This window comes from Chiloscyllium punctatum, chromosome 5 (assembly GCF_047496795.1).
Source record: "Chiloscyllium punctatum isolate Juve2018m chromosome 5, sChiPun1.3, whole genome shotgun sequence".
Classification (NCBI taxonomy): domain Eukaryota; kingdom Metazoa; phylum Chordata; class Chondrichthyes; order Orectolobiformes; family Hemiscylliidae; genus Chiloscyllium; species Chiloscyllium punctatum.
The window spans coordinates 101,901,544-101,917,076 of record NC_092743.1 but is presented as its reverse complement, the minus strand read 5'-3'; the positions used below and the strand labels follow the sequence as shown (position 1 = coordinate 101,917,076).

At 41.0% G+C, this 15,533-nt stretch overlaps 1 protein-coding gene across 1 annotated transcript in view; it reads left to right on the top strand.

The window, feature by feature from the left end:
- tshz1 (teashirt zinc finger homeobox 1) overlaps positions 1–4,802 on the top strand; it is a 232,555-nt gene extending 227,753 nt beyond the window's left edge. Inside the window, exon 3 of the mRNA XM_072570874.1 lies at positions 961–4,802. The gene's annotated coding sequence lies outside the window, so the exon portion shown is untranslated. The remainder of the gene's footprint in view (positions 1–960) is intronic.
- Positions 4,803–15,533: the final 10,731 nt, after the last annotated feature.

The following is a 15,533-nucleotide window of genomic DNA, read 5'->3' as shown; positions in this document are numbered from 1 at the left end:
TGCACATAACTGCTATTGATCAGGACATGGAGAAGAACTCCCAGCTCTTCAGAGTAATGTCAGAGGATCCCTTACCTTGACTCAAAAGGTAAATTGGGCATCAATCCTTGGAACAAGGCACTCTCTCATTATCACACAAGTCTCAACCTGGTTTTTGTAGCTGAGACTTGAACCCACCACCTTCTGCCTCAAAGACAAGTAGGCTGTTCAAGGTGATGTGGCTGATGCCTGTGAATAGAATTGGCGGGATGTTGGACAAGTTTGTAGGGGGAGAGTACTACTGAGTGCTGTCATCTGTTAGTACATAAGCAGTCAAAAAAATAGCAATGGCTGGAGATTCAAGAACAACTTGCTACTTGGTCAGGGAGGGTCTGCTTGACATGCAGAACTGTAACAAGGAAAGAGAATAACCCTTTTAAAATGTTACTTTTGCACAAACTAGTTAAAGTGCATGTGAAGTGAGAACTGGCAAATTATATCACACTGCGCATGAAATATGGAGGATATGGGAACAGCAATAGGCCATTTAACCCCTCAAACCTACAGCACATACCATTCCAAAAAATGATGGCTGATCACCATATACTTGTCTTTTATAGCTGTATCATAACATCAATGCCCTTGTAGGCTAGATCTTTAAATAAACAGTGCTCTGCAACATTAGAAGAATGGAGGAAGTGCATTTTTATCTTTAGATAGAAAAACATATTGCAGTGCAGTAATTTAATTGTCTTCAGGAAATGCATGTTCCATGATGTAAAATTATCAGTGCTTAATTCAGACACAAACTGAGTGAGCAATTGGTGGAACCGCAAGTTACTCACTTTGATAGCATCACCTGGAAACTGTCTTGCAGTTAAAAAAAAAACGAACTTTGCGATTCCTTTTCTGTGATCCTGTTCTTTGTGTGGAAGGTTTCTGATTATAATGTTTTCTCCATTTGATTTTGTTTTCTTACAGAGGGAGAAGAAGTGAAAAGAGCTGTTCTGAGATTTTGCCCACTTTGTGGCCTGTCCTCCTGATGTCCTCTGCTCGGCCCCCAGTCATGCATCACTCTTTTTGTCACATTGAACTCCATATGCACCTACCCTAGAGAATGCTCCGACTCCAGCAATTCTTCTTCATTCTCACTAACAATTTGGTAATGAAATATTGATTTTTAGTTAGATTCATATTGATACTATTAGGTTTGCATTGATAAATCATTCTGGCCTCCTGTGTGAGCAGATAGAAGGCACTGCGCTGAACCCTGGAGATTACATTCAAGTACACTGATGTGTTAATTTGATGGATTTTTTTGCCATCAAAGGAGCAGGGGTGGGTGGAGGGGAGGAGGGGGTGGTTGGAAAGAGAGGAAGACCTTCATTTTTTTCCCCATGCTTTCATCTTGAAGATTTTTTTTTCACTGCAAAGCACCTAACTGACATTCATTGCTGGTGAGCAGGCTGCTCAGCTGCATGGACATGCAAATATTTCATGAGCTACCGAGGTAGCTGCTAATCAGATCAGAGTGCAAGAGATGGGCATGAGGGAGGGAACAACATGCTGCTCATAGCCCACGTCGGCTCTGGACTCATTGCTTGCGGTTATGATCTCAGGAACTTAGTTCGATCCCGACATGCCAGCAGACAAAGGAGAAAAAAAAGTCCCACAAAAGGTCTATTCTGTCCAAGGGACCATCAGTCTGTAATTTTCCATTGCACAAGATACGTTCTGGTCAAGCAGTGTGACTGAAGCCAGTCTTACACCACTTTGCAGGGTTGACTGGATTAACAGTGCTGGATTAACAGACTCCTTACATGTCAGCGAGGGAACTCTTGGTGATGGGATATTTTATAATATAATATATCTGAGCAACTGGACAAAACTGGCTGCTTTGTCTCCCCCCCCCCAGTGAGTGATTCCCATTGGGTTTGCTATCCAAAAGGACGGTCTGCCGATCTGCATTATCAGAATATGTTGTGATCCTACATAAGGATGGTTTTGACGTGTTAGGGAAGTGCAACATTTTACTGTCCATGTTTCACCACAGTCGACAACAGAAACAGTAGGTTGGAGTGGGGGTAATGGTGGGTTATGAGATCCAATGCATCATGACATAGTGCACACTTAAATCAGACTGGTCCTAAAGTATACTAATGTGTCCTGTTTCGATCTATTTCATGTTCAGCACTGCTCTGTCAAACCATTGATCTTGTGCTGTGCTGGAACATGAAGGCAAATCCAACTGATGATTTATAGCATCAAATTTATGAATAGTACATTTTTCAAAGTAGGGATGTGGGATCGGGATACTAAACAGGGCCGCTGAGTTGGCATGTCTGTTGGTATGTGGCTAAAGAGATCTCTTAGCTGGCAGCCTGTGATGCCAGTTGAGTGCTATATGGCACATCCCAATCCAACACTGGGACCAACCTATGGACTGTATGTGGATATAACAATAAGACATCTGTTACTCAGGCAAAAGCCCTAACCACTTTTTTTGTGTGATTTTCTGCACAGAAAGTTATGTTAAAATGTGCTGATAAGACAACATGGATATTAAAATGAGTGCCTCATTTATCCTAGATTCTGGGGATTTAAGAAATTGCTAGTGAATGCTCTGAATGTGGAATTATTAATGCCAACCTGAATTATGTTGCAATTGAGCATCCAAAAGTAAGTTGGGCCAGGTGGACACTTGATTGGCTGGTCCAGGGTAACTCTGGGTCATCATATCAAACTGAATACCAATAAACGAAAAAGAAAAGCGTGTGTGTTCAGACTCCAGGGTAATGATTCTGCATAAGTTCCAGCCAATATGTTGCTGTGTCGGAGCAATGACAATTTTCTGTCAACATTAAGGTAAGGGGTACCTCATTAAGACTGCTCATCTGCCTGGAGCTAAACTGGGGAAATAACATCTATAGTTTCCCTCCAAGGTGTCGATTCATCCTCTTGCTGAATGTAATAGCAATTGGTCGACATAACTTCATAACTCACAAAGGAAGGCTCCCTAACAATGTACACAGGCTTTTAGCAGAAAGGGAAGACGGCAGAACCGTCAAACATTTCAGGCGTACCATTCTGGGGTAATGAAGCATGGCAGCAAAATATACCTGTACAACACTTGATAAAGATGAGCTGACACACCAGTCCAAATAGGTTCTTTTGTGTGCCTGCATACGTCTATCCATCAAGGCTTTAGCTAGGATATGCAGGCAGCAATAATAGTACCAACTGGCAGGAGTCATAAGGGAAGGGGAAGATGTCAATTAAAATGCTCTCTGTACATCATTGTAATTGAATCAAAATTGTTAGCCTGACTCATTTTTCTTTCGAGTCAATGGTTTTTACACAAGTGTAAACTCATTTCATTATTTGTCTGTTTAATCAGATGACTTAAAGAGAAAAGTAGTTTTTTTGCCCCTGTATTCCAGGCATCTAGCAATCCCAATGTTATGCATGTGATAACAGTTGTGGCCGGGAGAGTGGAATCAGTCATGTGTCTGCTCTTTGACATGACTAATATCTCTTTGATATTAAAACCAACTGGTTCACATTAAAAAGTTCATATTATTGGAATGTCAGAATTGGGACTGGAAGAATTTAACATGTTAAAGCCAAGTTTAATAGCTACTTGTAGCAGTCTTGACACACCCTGCAAGCAGACTACGAAATGAAAAGTAATAATGTGAAATTTATTTCCAAGGTCAACTGTGTTGCAGGATGATTAACCATGCCATGCATTATCTGCAATTTCTGATACATTTGCAGTAGTGTCCTCTCAGTGAGAAACCCAATTAGCTGCTCCATTTTTTTGGTGGGGGTGGGGGTGGGGGTGGGGGTGGAGGTGGATATCAGTGACTTGCTCTGGGACTAAACCTCACTGCTCGACAGATATGTTTTCTTAGGTTTGTGTTGATCTGCTTTCATTTTAAGGCTTTATGTATGGCAGTGAGTCCCATTTTTTTTTCTATGACGGCATGTTGTATATTTGCATTCCAGATACTGACAATAACAGAACATAACAGTGTCTGTTGTACATAAATTGAGGTACAATATGTGTTTCCTTGATTTTTTTTTAAAAGTCAAAAAAATTTAGTGTTGCACTGCCACCTTTCTGGGAAGACTGTACATATGTAAATATATATACATATGTGTAATATATTCAGATGTGATAACTTAAAACATTGATTGTAGATTATCTGTGTTTACTGGGATTCTTCATTATTTTGTTCCTAGACTCTATGGTTCTCTCATTGATGGTTATACACTTTACTGTTTTCTGTTATACAAAGTCATTTTTGTGCCAGAGATGCCCTTTTGACCTCCAAATCTTTAAAAAAAAACGTTTAGATAAATGATGGTGAAAATTGGAGGTAAAACTTTGTGTGGAAAAGCTTTTTTCCTGCATTTCCTTCCATTTGTTAAATCAATAGTTGCAATTGAACGGTGTATCCTTGCTTCTTTGGCTTAATGACTGCTTTGTAAGGTTCCACCTTAGACCCACTTTAAACTTTTCTCTGGAGTTGTGAGGGCACCTCCCCTTTTCTTTCATTTTCAAGCCAACTTGGACTGCACTTCTCTGAAGGTGGTGATGCGTGTAGAAGGTGGATGCGTTTAACAACTGGTGCACTTATTTACGAAAAAAAAACAAAAGAAAAAAATCATTTGTATGATAAAAATATATATTTAGATTTTCCAAGCACAACTCTGATAAAAATCAAAAAATGGCTCTTTTTATGTTTCATAAAGATGTTACTACCATTATGGATCTTTTTTGCTACAACAGGCTAAATAAACTCTGTAATGATATTTAAGTCATTGTGAATTGTTCTTTGTGCCTTGAAGCCAGTGAGTGGATAAATGTCAGAATATCCCATGCAGTTCTTTGAAATGTCAAGTCAAACTCCTAAATGGTGTGGTTGTAGGCTGTCTCTGATGCCGCAAACATGCTCAAATGACTCCTGTCACTTTTATTTTAATGATGTGTGGATTTTGCACTGGTCCCTGTAACGGGTGGTAGATACATCTTTAATACCAAGTATCAGTACATTCAAGCTCAATCTCCTTCAATTTTATTTGAATGTAATAAGCTCGCTCATTGTGTCATTTAGAGATACGTTTGATGTCTGGGAGGTGGGGACCAGCTACTATTTCAAAATGTATTGCACACTGGGGATAAAAATTCCATTCTTGTTCCCATTTTCACTTTTAAAAGAATTAAAAGACCGTAGTTGATTTTGTCAGTTTCTTATTACAAGCAATATTTCCTGCTTTCATCTATTCTTTTTGCAAATTTTTAAAAAGCAAAAAAGCAGCATTTTAGAATACTCTGACTCTAGAGGATACCATTCAAACCGTTGTGGTGGTACCATCAGAACTCTCTTTACTTTCAGTATTTATTGCCCTTTCTCTACTTGCCCTGGAGATGGTGGTGGTGAACTGCCTTCTTGAACTGCTGCAATCCTTGAATGTAGATATACCCACAGTCTAGGAAGTGAGTTCCAGGATTTTGACCCAGGTACAGTGGAGAACTCGTCAGTTCTTTGCCCATAGTCATGCAGTTTTATTCCTTTGAGGTATTTATTCAAATCTCTTTGGAGGTTACCACGAAATCTGCTTCCATCACCCTTTCAGTTGATATATTGCAGGTGAGAACAATGCTCTGTGTAAAAAGAAATCTCTCATTTCACTTTGATTCTGAAGCTTTGTACACAATACCTTTTATTTTTAACACTGTTGTTATCTTTAGACTTGGCTATTCCAACACATACCAGTGAATATCTCAAATTCTACATGCTAAAAACTTGAGCATGTCCCAAACTATGCTGGGCTGCATCCTAAGCCTTCTTTTCTGTTTAGGGAGTCAGTTAGCTCAGCTGACTGGACACCTAGTTTACAATGCAGAGTGATACCAGCAGTGTGGGCTCAATTGCCACGTTGACAGAAGTTACCATGAAACATTCTCCTTCTCAATCTCTCCCCTCACCAAGGCATAGTGACCCTCCAGTTAAGCCATCACCATTTATCATTGCCTCTAATGAGAGAGCAGTCCTATGGTTTGGTAAGACAAGGGTGACTTTACCTTTTACTTGCAGACCTATAACAACTCACCATCTGACAGCATGTTAATTTTCAAATCTTTCCATAGTCTTGCCCCTCTCTAACTCTAATTCTCCTCTCACCCTCAACCCTCTGAGGTCTTTGTAGTCCTCCAATTCTGACCTCTTGAGCATCCTGAGCGTTTACCCCTCCACCATTAATAGCTATACTTCAACTGTCAAGGCCATAAGCTCTGCACTTGTTCCCCAAACTTCTGTTTCTCCTCCTTTATGACACTAGTTAAAACCTACCTCTTTGAAGCTTTGGTCATGAATCCCAAAATCTTTGTGGTATAAAACTTTCTATGGTGGTGTTGCCATGAAGCACCTTGAGATGTATAACTATGCTAAAGATCCTATATAAATGCAAACTATTGTTGTGTCAAGTGTAAACTTGTGTGAAAGTATAGACAGGTTAATACTTTTCAAAAGTTAATCCTCTGATAACTCACATTATGGATCACTAAAGTAATATTAGAACCCCCCCCCCCCCCATATTAAATTAATTAAACATTTGTAACAAAGAGCAACATCAGTTGAACATATTAATCCCAGCAAGGCCTAATATCATTGACAAATGGGTGAACCTACTTTGATCTCATTAACTACACACCACCTTGAGTTCACAATTAAACATGTGTTTGAACACCATTAATCCAACCTTGGACTGCTTCACCAGCACAACTAGTTATCTCCTCTCATCTCTGACTTGGCCAAATCACCCTCCTCAGCAGAAGTCAGCTCCTCCCTGTGATTCTCAATTGGTCTGGAAACCAGATGGTCCCTTTCCAAAATGGAACTTTATGACCTGACCTTAGTTACTTTTACTGCTTGGCTGGACAATTCTAGCATATAGGGCTGCCCTCTATCTAAAGAAAATGAGGGGATATGGGAAAATGGCTTTGTGATTTACAAAAATGCTGATGTCAACCATTTCAATAAGAACTTCCATAAGTAAATGATGCATAATCTTTTGCACTCCCAGAAGGGAAAGATATAAGTTACATACTTGTTGCCGATGTTTAACAGAGATTACAAATTTTAAGGTGCCCTCTATGAAATAGTGCCCTATTCTGTTGCAGATAAGGGTGTGCAATAGTATTTCGGTTCAGATGTTCACTTTTTTATATTGTACCATTTTAAAATTGTCCCACTGACCATTGGCGGTGAGTGATTATTAAAAAGGCTGTCACTCAAGCCACTGATGCATGTAATTTAAAGCTGTTAATCACTGTTTCTTAGTCCAAATGTAATTAACCCTTGTACTCCTGGGAACCTCAAAACATTTCATTACGTCCAAATGAAATTGACCAACTTGTATGGGCTTAAATATTCAAGAAAAAGAACATGGGAATACAAAATGTCACACATCAGTGCCACAAATCCCAATTCTTTTCTTAATGAGCAAGGATAGTTTTAATGTGTGTCCATTATATCATCATTAAGGCACCAAGTAATCTGCACATTACAAACTGCAATATTAATCATAACAAATCACTTCAACCGAAAAACTCTAAAGGTACTCTTGCCAATGTTACAATCTCAATTTATTGACCCATGTCTGGAAACCCTGGCATCAGGGATTTGTTGCATAGATCCATGCCCAGTCTCAATGGCAGGACATGGTTGACCATGAGAAATTAGCTTAGTTTAATATTGCCAACTCTCTCGGCTTGCCCTCAGGTTTCCAGATATTGAAAGCTAATCTCGAGAGAACAATCATTGGGAGCTTTCAAAAAGCTATAATGTTTTGAACAAAAACTACTCTTCCAATATTTTTATTTATGAGTTTAAAATATTTTGGATGTTGGAAAAGAGGCTGTTTGACTGAATAATTTGCTACTGTCAATCAGGTCAGGACAAGTCTCTTTGTATTACACTTGGAATGCCAAGATGGTGATGGATTCCCAGGGGAATGTAGCACGAACAGCCAAGTTTCTGATATTGACACTGGCTCTAATGCAATGAGGGGGTACATCTGGCTTCAAGAGCTCAATTGTGTTAGGGGACTCCCTAGGCCAAGGTACAGACAGACGTTTCTGTGGCCAGCAGTGAAAAATCAGAATGATGCGTTGCTCCTCTGGTGCTAGGATCAAGGAGGTCTCGGAGAGCGTGCAGAATGTTCTCAAGGGGGAGAGGGGCCAGCAAGAGGTCATTGTCCACATTGGAACCAAAGACATAGGAAGGGGAAAGGTTGAGATTCTGAGGGAAGATTACAGAGAGTTAGGCAGCAATTCAAAAAGGAGGTCCTTGAGAGTAGTAATATTTGGATTACTCCTGGTGCTACAAGCTAGTGAGGGCAGGAATAGGAGGATAGAGCAGATGAATGCATGATTGAGGAGCTGGTGTATGGGAGAAAGATCCACATTTTTCGATCATTGGAATCTCTTTTGGGGTAGAAGTGACCTGTACAAGAAGGATAGATTGCACCTAAATTGGAAGGGGACTAAATATACTGGCAGGGAAATTTGCTAGAACTGCTTGGGAGGGTTTAAACAAGTAAGGTTGGGGGGGGGGGTGGGAGTGGTGGGAACCAGGGAGATAGTGAGGAAAGAGGTCAATTTGAGACTGGTACAGTTGAGAATAGAAGTGAGTCAAACAGTCAGGGCAGGCAGGGACAAGGTAGGACTAATAAATTAAACTGCATTTATTTCAATGCAAGGGGCCTAACAGGGAAGGCAGATGAACTCAGGGTATGGTTAGGAACATGGGACTGGGATACCATAGCAATTACAGAAACATGGCTCAGGGTTGGGCAGGACTGGAAGCTTAATGTTCCAGGATACAAATGCTACGGGAAGGATAGAAAAGGAGGCAAGAGAGGAGGGGAAGTGGCGTTTTTGATAAGGGATAGCATTACAGCTGTGCTGAGGGAGGATATTCCCGAAAATACATCCAGGAAAGTTATTTGGGTGGAACTCAGAAATAAGAAAGGGATGATCACCTTATTGGGATTGTATTATAGACCCCCTAATAGTCAGAGGGAAATTGAGAAGCAAACTTGTAAGGAGATCTCAGCTATCTGTAAGAATAACAGGGTGGTTATGGTCTGGGATTTTAACTTTCTAAACATAGACTGGGACTACCATAGTGTTAAGGGTTTAGATGGAGAAGATTTCGTTAAGTGTGCACAAGAAAACTTTCTGACTCAGTATGTGATGCACCTACTAGAGAAGGTGCAAAGCTTGACCTACTGTTGGGAAATGAGGCAGGACAGGTGACTGAGGTGTCAGTGGGGGAGCTCTTTGGGTCCAGCGACCATAATTCTGTTAGATTTAAAATAGTGATGGAAAAGGATAGACCAGATCTAAAGTTCTAAATTGGAGAAAGGACGATTTTGATGGTATTAGGCAAGAACTTTCAAAAGCTGACTGGGGGCAGATGTTCGCAGGTAAAGGGATGGCTGGAAAGTGGGAAGCTGCCAGAAATGAGATAACAAGAATCCAGAAAAAGCATATTCTTGTTAGAGTGAAAGGAAAGGCTGGTAAGCATAGGGAATGCTGGATGACTAAAGAAATTGAGGGTTTGGTTAAGAAAAAGAAGGAAGCATATGTAAGGTATAGACAGGATAGATCGAGTGAATCCTTCGAAGAATATAAAGGCAGTAGGAGTATACTTAAGAGGGAAATCAGGAGGGCAAAAAGGGGACATGAGATAGCTTTGGCAAATATAATTAAGGAGAATCCAAAGGTTTTTTACAAATACATTAGGGACAAAAGGGTAACCAGGGAGAGAATAGGGCCACTCAAGGATCAGCAAGGCGGCCTTCATGTGGAGCTGCAGAAAATGGGGGAGATACTAAACGAGTATTTTGTATCAGTATTTACTGTGGAAAAGAATATGGAAAATATAGAAAGTAGGGAAATAGATGGTGGCAACTTGCAAAATGTCCATGTTACACAGGAGGAAATGCTGGATGTCTTGAACGTATAAAGGTGGATAAATCCCCAGGAACTGATCAGGTGTACCCTAGAATTCTGTGGGAAGCTAGAGAAGTGATTGCTGGGCCTTATGCTGAGATATTTGTATCATCGATAGTCACAGGTGAGGTACCGGAAGACTGGAGGTTGGCTAACGTGGTGCCACTGTTTAGGAAAGGTGGTAAGGACAAACCAAGGAACTATAGACCAGTGAGTCTGACCTCAGTGGTGGCAAGTTGTTGGTGGGAATCCTGAGGGACAAGATGTAAATGTATTTGGAAAGGTAAGGACTGATTAGGGATAGTCAACATGGCTTTGTGCTTGGGAAATCATGTCTCACAAACTTTGAGTTTTTGAAGAAGTAACAAAGAGGATTGATGAGGGCAGAGCGGTAGATGTGATCTATATGGACTTCAGTAAGGCGTTCGACAAGGTTCCCTATGGGAGGCTGGTTAACAAGGTTAGATCACACGGAATACAGGGAGAACTAGCCATTTGGATACAGAACTGGCTCAAAGGTAGAAGACAGAGGGTAGTGGTGGAGGGTTGTTTTTCAGACTGGAGGCCTGTGACCAGTAGAGTGCCACAACGATCGGTGCTGGGTCCTCTACTTTTTGTCATTTAAATAAATGGTTTGGATACAAGCATAAGAGATACAATTAGTAAGTTTGCAGATGACACCAACTGGTCAGGTCCACACCCCCCCCTACGACCCACCCTCCCATTCTGGCACTTTCCCCTGCCACCGCAGGAACTGTAAAACCTGTGCCCACACCTCATCCCTCACCTCTATCCAAGGCCCTAAAGGAGCCTTCCGCATCCATCAAAGTTTTACCTGCACATCCACTAATATCATTTATTGTATTCGTTTCTCCCGATGTGGTCTCCTCTACATTGGGGAGACTGGGCACCTTCTAGCAGAGCGCTTTAGGGAACATCGCCGAGACACCCGCACCAATCAACCAAACCACCCCGTGGCCCAACATTTCAACTCCCCCTCCCACTCTGCCGAGGACATGGAGGTCCTGGGCCTCCTTCACCGCCACTCCCTCACCACCAGACGCCTGGAGGAAGAACGCCTCATCTTCCGCCTCGGAACACTTCAACCCCAGGGCATCAATGTGGACTTCAACAGCTTCCTCATTTCCCCTTCTCCCACCTCATTCTAGTTTCAAACTTCCAGCTCAGCACTGTCTCCTTGACTTGTCCAGACTTGTCCGACCTGCCTATCTCCTTTTCCATCTATCCACTCCACCCTCTCCTCCTTGACCTATCACCTTCATCTCCTCCCCCACTCACCCATTGTACTCTATGTTACTCTCTCCCCACCCCCACCCTCCTCTAGCTTATCTCTCCATGCTTCAGGCTCACTGCCTTTATTCCTGATGGGCTTTTGCCTGAAACGTCGATTTCACTGCTTGTTGGATGTTGCCTGAACTGCTGTGCTCTTCCAGCACCACTAATCCAGTATTTGCTTTCCAGCATCTGCAGTTATTGTTTTTACCAGCGAAGAAGGTTACCTCACATTACAACAGGATCCTGATCAGATGGGCCAATCGGCCGAGAAGTGGCAGATGGAGTTTAATTCAGATAAGTGCAAGGTACTGCATTTTGGGAAGGCAAATCTTAGCAGGACTTATACACTTAATGGTAAAGTCCTAAGGTGTGTTGCTGAACAAAGAAACCTTGGAGTGCAGGTCCTTGAAAGTAGAGTCGCAGGTAGATTGGATAGTGAAGAATACGTTTGGTATACTTTCTTTTATTGGTCATAGTATTGAGTACATGAGTTGCAGCTGTACGGGATATTGGTTAGGCCACTGTTGGCAAGTCTTTTCCCTGGGGTGGGGGAGTCCAGAACTAGAGGGCATAGGTTTAGGGTGAGAGGGGAAAGATGTAAGAGAGACCTAAGCTGCAACTTTTTCATGCAGAGGGTGGTACGTGTCTGGGATGAGCTGCCAGAGGAAGTGTTGAAGGCTGGTGCAATTGCAACATTTAAGAGGCATTTGGATAGGTATATGAATAGGAATGGTTTGGAGGGATATGGTGGGACTAGATTGGATTGGGATATCTGGTCGGAATGGACGGGTTGGACCGAAGGATCTGTTTCCATGCTGTACGTCTCTGTGACTCAATGATGTAATGTAACTATGAGTATGTGTGGTGGCCACTAGGAAATGTGGCATGGGCGTAGATGATGGCAGAAGGTTATCTGTTCACATCACTAGGAAAATATCCAATTAGAGTTGGCATCGCTAACCCATTCTCATTCAATCTGAGTTTACTATCCACTTCAGACATTGGAACACCAGATCGAGGAAGGCTACAAAGAACAAACTATGGAGGAGTTGTGATAATGTAACAAAGGTAAACATTTTTGTAGAATAGATGGGAACACACTCTTTCTGTTGACTGGAGGGGTTGTTACCAAAACGCACAGATTTAAGACAATAACAAAATATTGCAGATGTTGGAATTCTGATATAAAATGTATATGCTGGAAATATTCAGCATGTGTGGTGGCATCTGCTGAGAGGGGAATGACTGAATTAATGCCTGTATCTTTGTATCTGAGTTGAAGAGTGTGAGTTGGGCCTCAGGAAGTTAGCACCCTCTTCATTTGGGTCTGTGTTCAAGCCAGGCCTGACTCCCATGTTTCCTTATAACTGCCATGACAACTTAATAGTAACTCATGCCAACACACCATCTTTGCCAACATTCTCAGTATGGGCAAATGTAAGGAGCCAGGTTCAGTTAAATAAAATAAAGTTAAACCTGCCCTTTGCAGGCTTTCCCACATACAAAACTAAACTCTCCCATTCATAAGGAATATTACATATATGTATGTATATAAATTAGCAATATATATTCACATTCCTATTCAAGTCCATTCAAAACATTTAAATTCCTGTAAATACTTAATGCCCTGTAAAGAAAAAGACAGTTGTAGTCATAAACATGCATGAAAGATAGCTAATCCTTTAATAACTTTCAGAGTTGTCAATCTAATTATGAATTTATAACCTCTATTAAGAAAATGATAGGTTATGGAAAGCTGCTACACATTAATAATAATATAATGGTGGCCTTTAACATTATGCCAAGAAACAACTATTGTTAACGCTAGAACATTGTTTTCACCTCACTGACACAGGCAGCCTTTCTTTATAAAGAAAATTTACAAGTTGGGATTTTAAATGACATTAGAATTGCACAGACCTTAACCATTCTCAAAGTGCATTTATGTCTACTCTAAAATGTCATAACATGCACTGTGGGTTAAGTTCCTTGCTACAGCAAAAAATGAGGAGTATTTGAACTCAGCATTAAACTTCAAAGGCCCTGCTATGTTTGGACTTCCCTCATCTACAAGATTGCTAGTCCCTTTCCCCTCCTGCTGAAATCGAATCTGTCAGAAATGGGCTGCAATTTCTTAATCCGGAACCCATGAAAATCCAAGTTCAAAGTTTTAACACTGAAGGAAGATCCTTGACCAGCCCCAAAATTTGTTTGTCTTTCCACAAAAACTGCCAAACATGCTGAGTTTTAAAGCATTTTGTTTTATTTCAGATTTAAGTAAATTAGCAAAAGAACTAGAGATGAACTTAGTTTTACAAATGCAGGTGCTATGGTCTGGATGCAGTACCTAAAGGGAAATGTTTGGAGGCTCAGAACTGGATGTTTGTTAAGGTGGAATGACTCATGATCACTTTAAAAGTGGTGAGCTTGTTCTGTTTCCCACATTCCTGATCCCATTCCCATTCCCAACACTTCTGATTTTCACCACTGCTGTTCAGGAGTCCAAACTGGTTTGGGTTGTGAGTCTTCACCTTACAGGTCACTTCTGACTTGTTTGGTTCTAAAACAAGAATAGATTTCACCATCCTGACTTGGAAATATATCACTATTCCTTCAGTGTCACTGGGTCAAATTCCTGGTACCTCCTCCCTAATGGTCTGTGGGTCTACCTAAACCAAATATACTGCAGCAACTCAAAATGGCAGAACACCACCAACTTTGTAAGAACATTTAGAGATGGGCAACAAAAAGGTAAGTTCAAAAGATTGTTCACAATTACCCCCAATGATGGGCAAATTAAAAAATTAAACAAGCCCTTACACACAATCACCTCCCTCCCTCTACGCACATTATGGCAATAGTCCTCCATGACCACTCATGTCCACTCATTGCATGCTATGCTCCTCCAACCACCCCCATGCCAGACTATGACTTTTTCATGCCCATTCAATGACTGGACATCACATAGATAGGATTAAACAATAGTTAAACCCAATTTAAAAAAAATAAAAAAGTAAACATACATTACTTTCCACAATATTGAAATAAAATAATTCTTACTACTGCTCAATAGAAGTGTCAATCATCAAGACCCCATGAAAGGCAATGCCCCACCACACAACACCCCTCCACACACACACACACACACACACATACACACCAGGACTAATCATGTACTCTTTACATTTCAATAGTGGAAACTGTGAACCACTTGCAAACACTTAATCCAGTTAAATAAACATTGTGAAGTTGATAGCAGAATCAGACGGCCAGAGTTTTTGATCACGCAAGGAGGGACTCAGATGTTTCAAAAGACTAATGGATTTCTGGGCTGTCAACCAATCCTCATTCTGGACTTATTATTGGCTCTGAACATCTGTTGGGCTTGGCTGGCCTGACTCCAGCTGGCACATGCTCTTGCCAATGAAGATTCATTGGGGACTTTGTCCCACGGTAGGTGGGCTGAGTTGGGAAATTTCCTCACTCTTGTTATGTGCCATTGGCATGAAAATTAGGCACTCAACTTCAAAAAGCATGTTGGATAAATCCTTGAGAAAGAATGGTTTATATGGAAAGAGCAATGTGTAGCTCCGTCAAAGACTTGGCAAAGGTGCAATGAGCTGAATATGCTTCTTCTGGACTAAATAATTCCAACTTAAGGCATTTGCAATGTTTTTCTGCTTTCTGATGATTATATGGCAGGACAGAGCTGCAGCGTACAATGCAAACTCTAAACAACACAAGGGTGAGCACCAGTTCTGAAGGAGGGTCACTGGACTTGAAACATTAACTTTGCTTTCGTCCACAGATGCTGCCAGACCTGCTGAGCTTCTCCAGCAATTCCTGTTGTTGTTTCAGATTCCAGTATCAGCAGAATTTTGCTTTTGTTTTGGTGAGCACCTTTGTTTGATTTACTGTTTATTAAATATCGGAACTGTTCAAAATTGACACATTTTCATTATTAACAGGTCATCAATTCAAAGACATTTTAAAATAATTTTAAATTTGCTGCAGTACAGAACAACAGCTCCTTATTAGAAAAACACAGTCTAAATAGAATTACAGGGTTATGTAGTCTGACATCCCTCAAAGAGCAGCTAAGATTGCCTTAAAGGTTTGATTGAGCTGATCGCTTTGTAACCATTGTCGTCTATTTCTCTTTGTGTCAAATTGAGTAATGCTTTTGGCATCAAAAAAAACCACCTGCAGCTCACACACAGGGTTTCTGTCT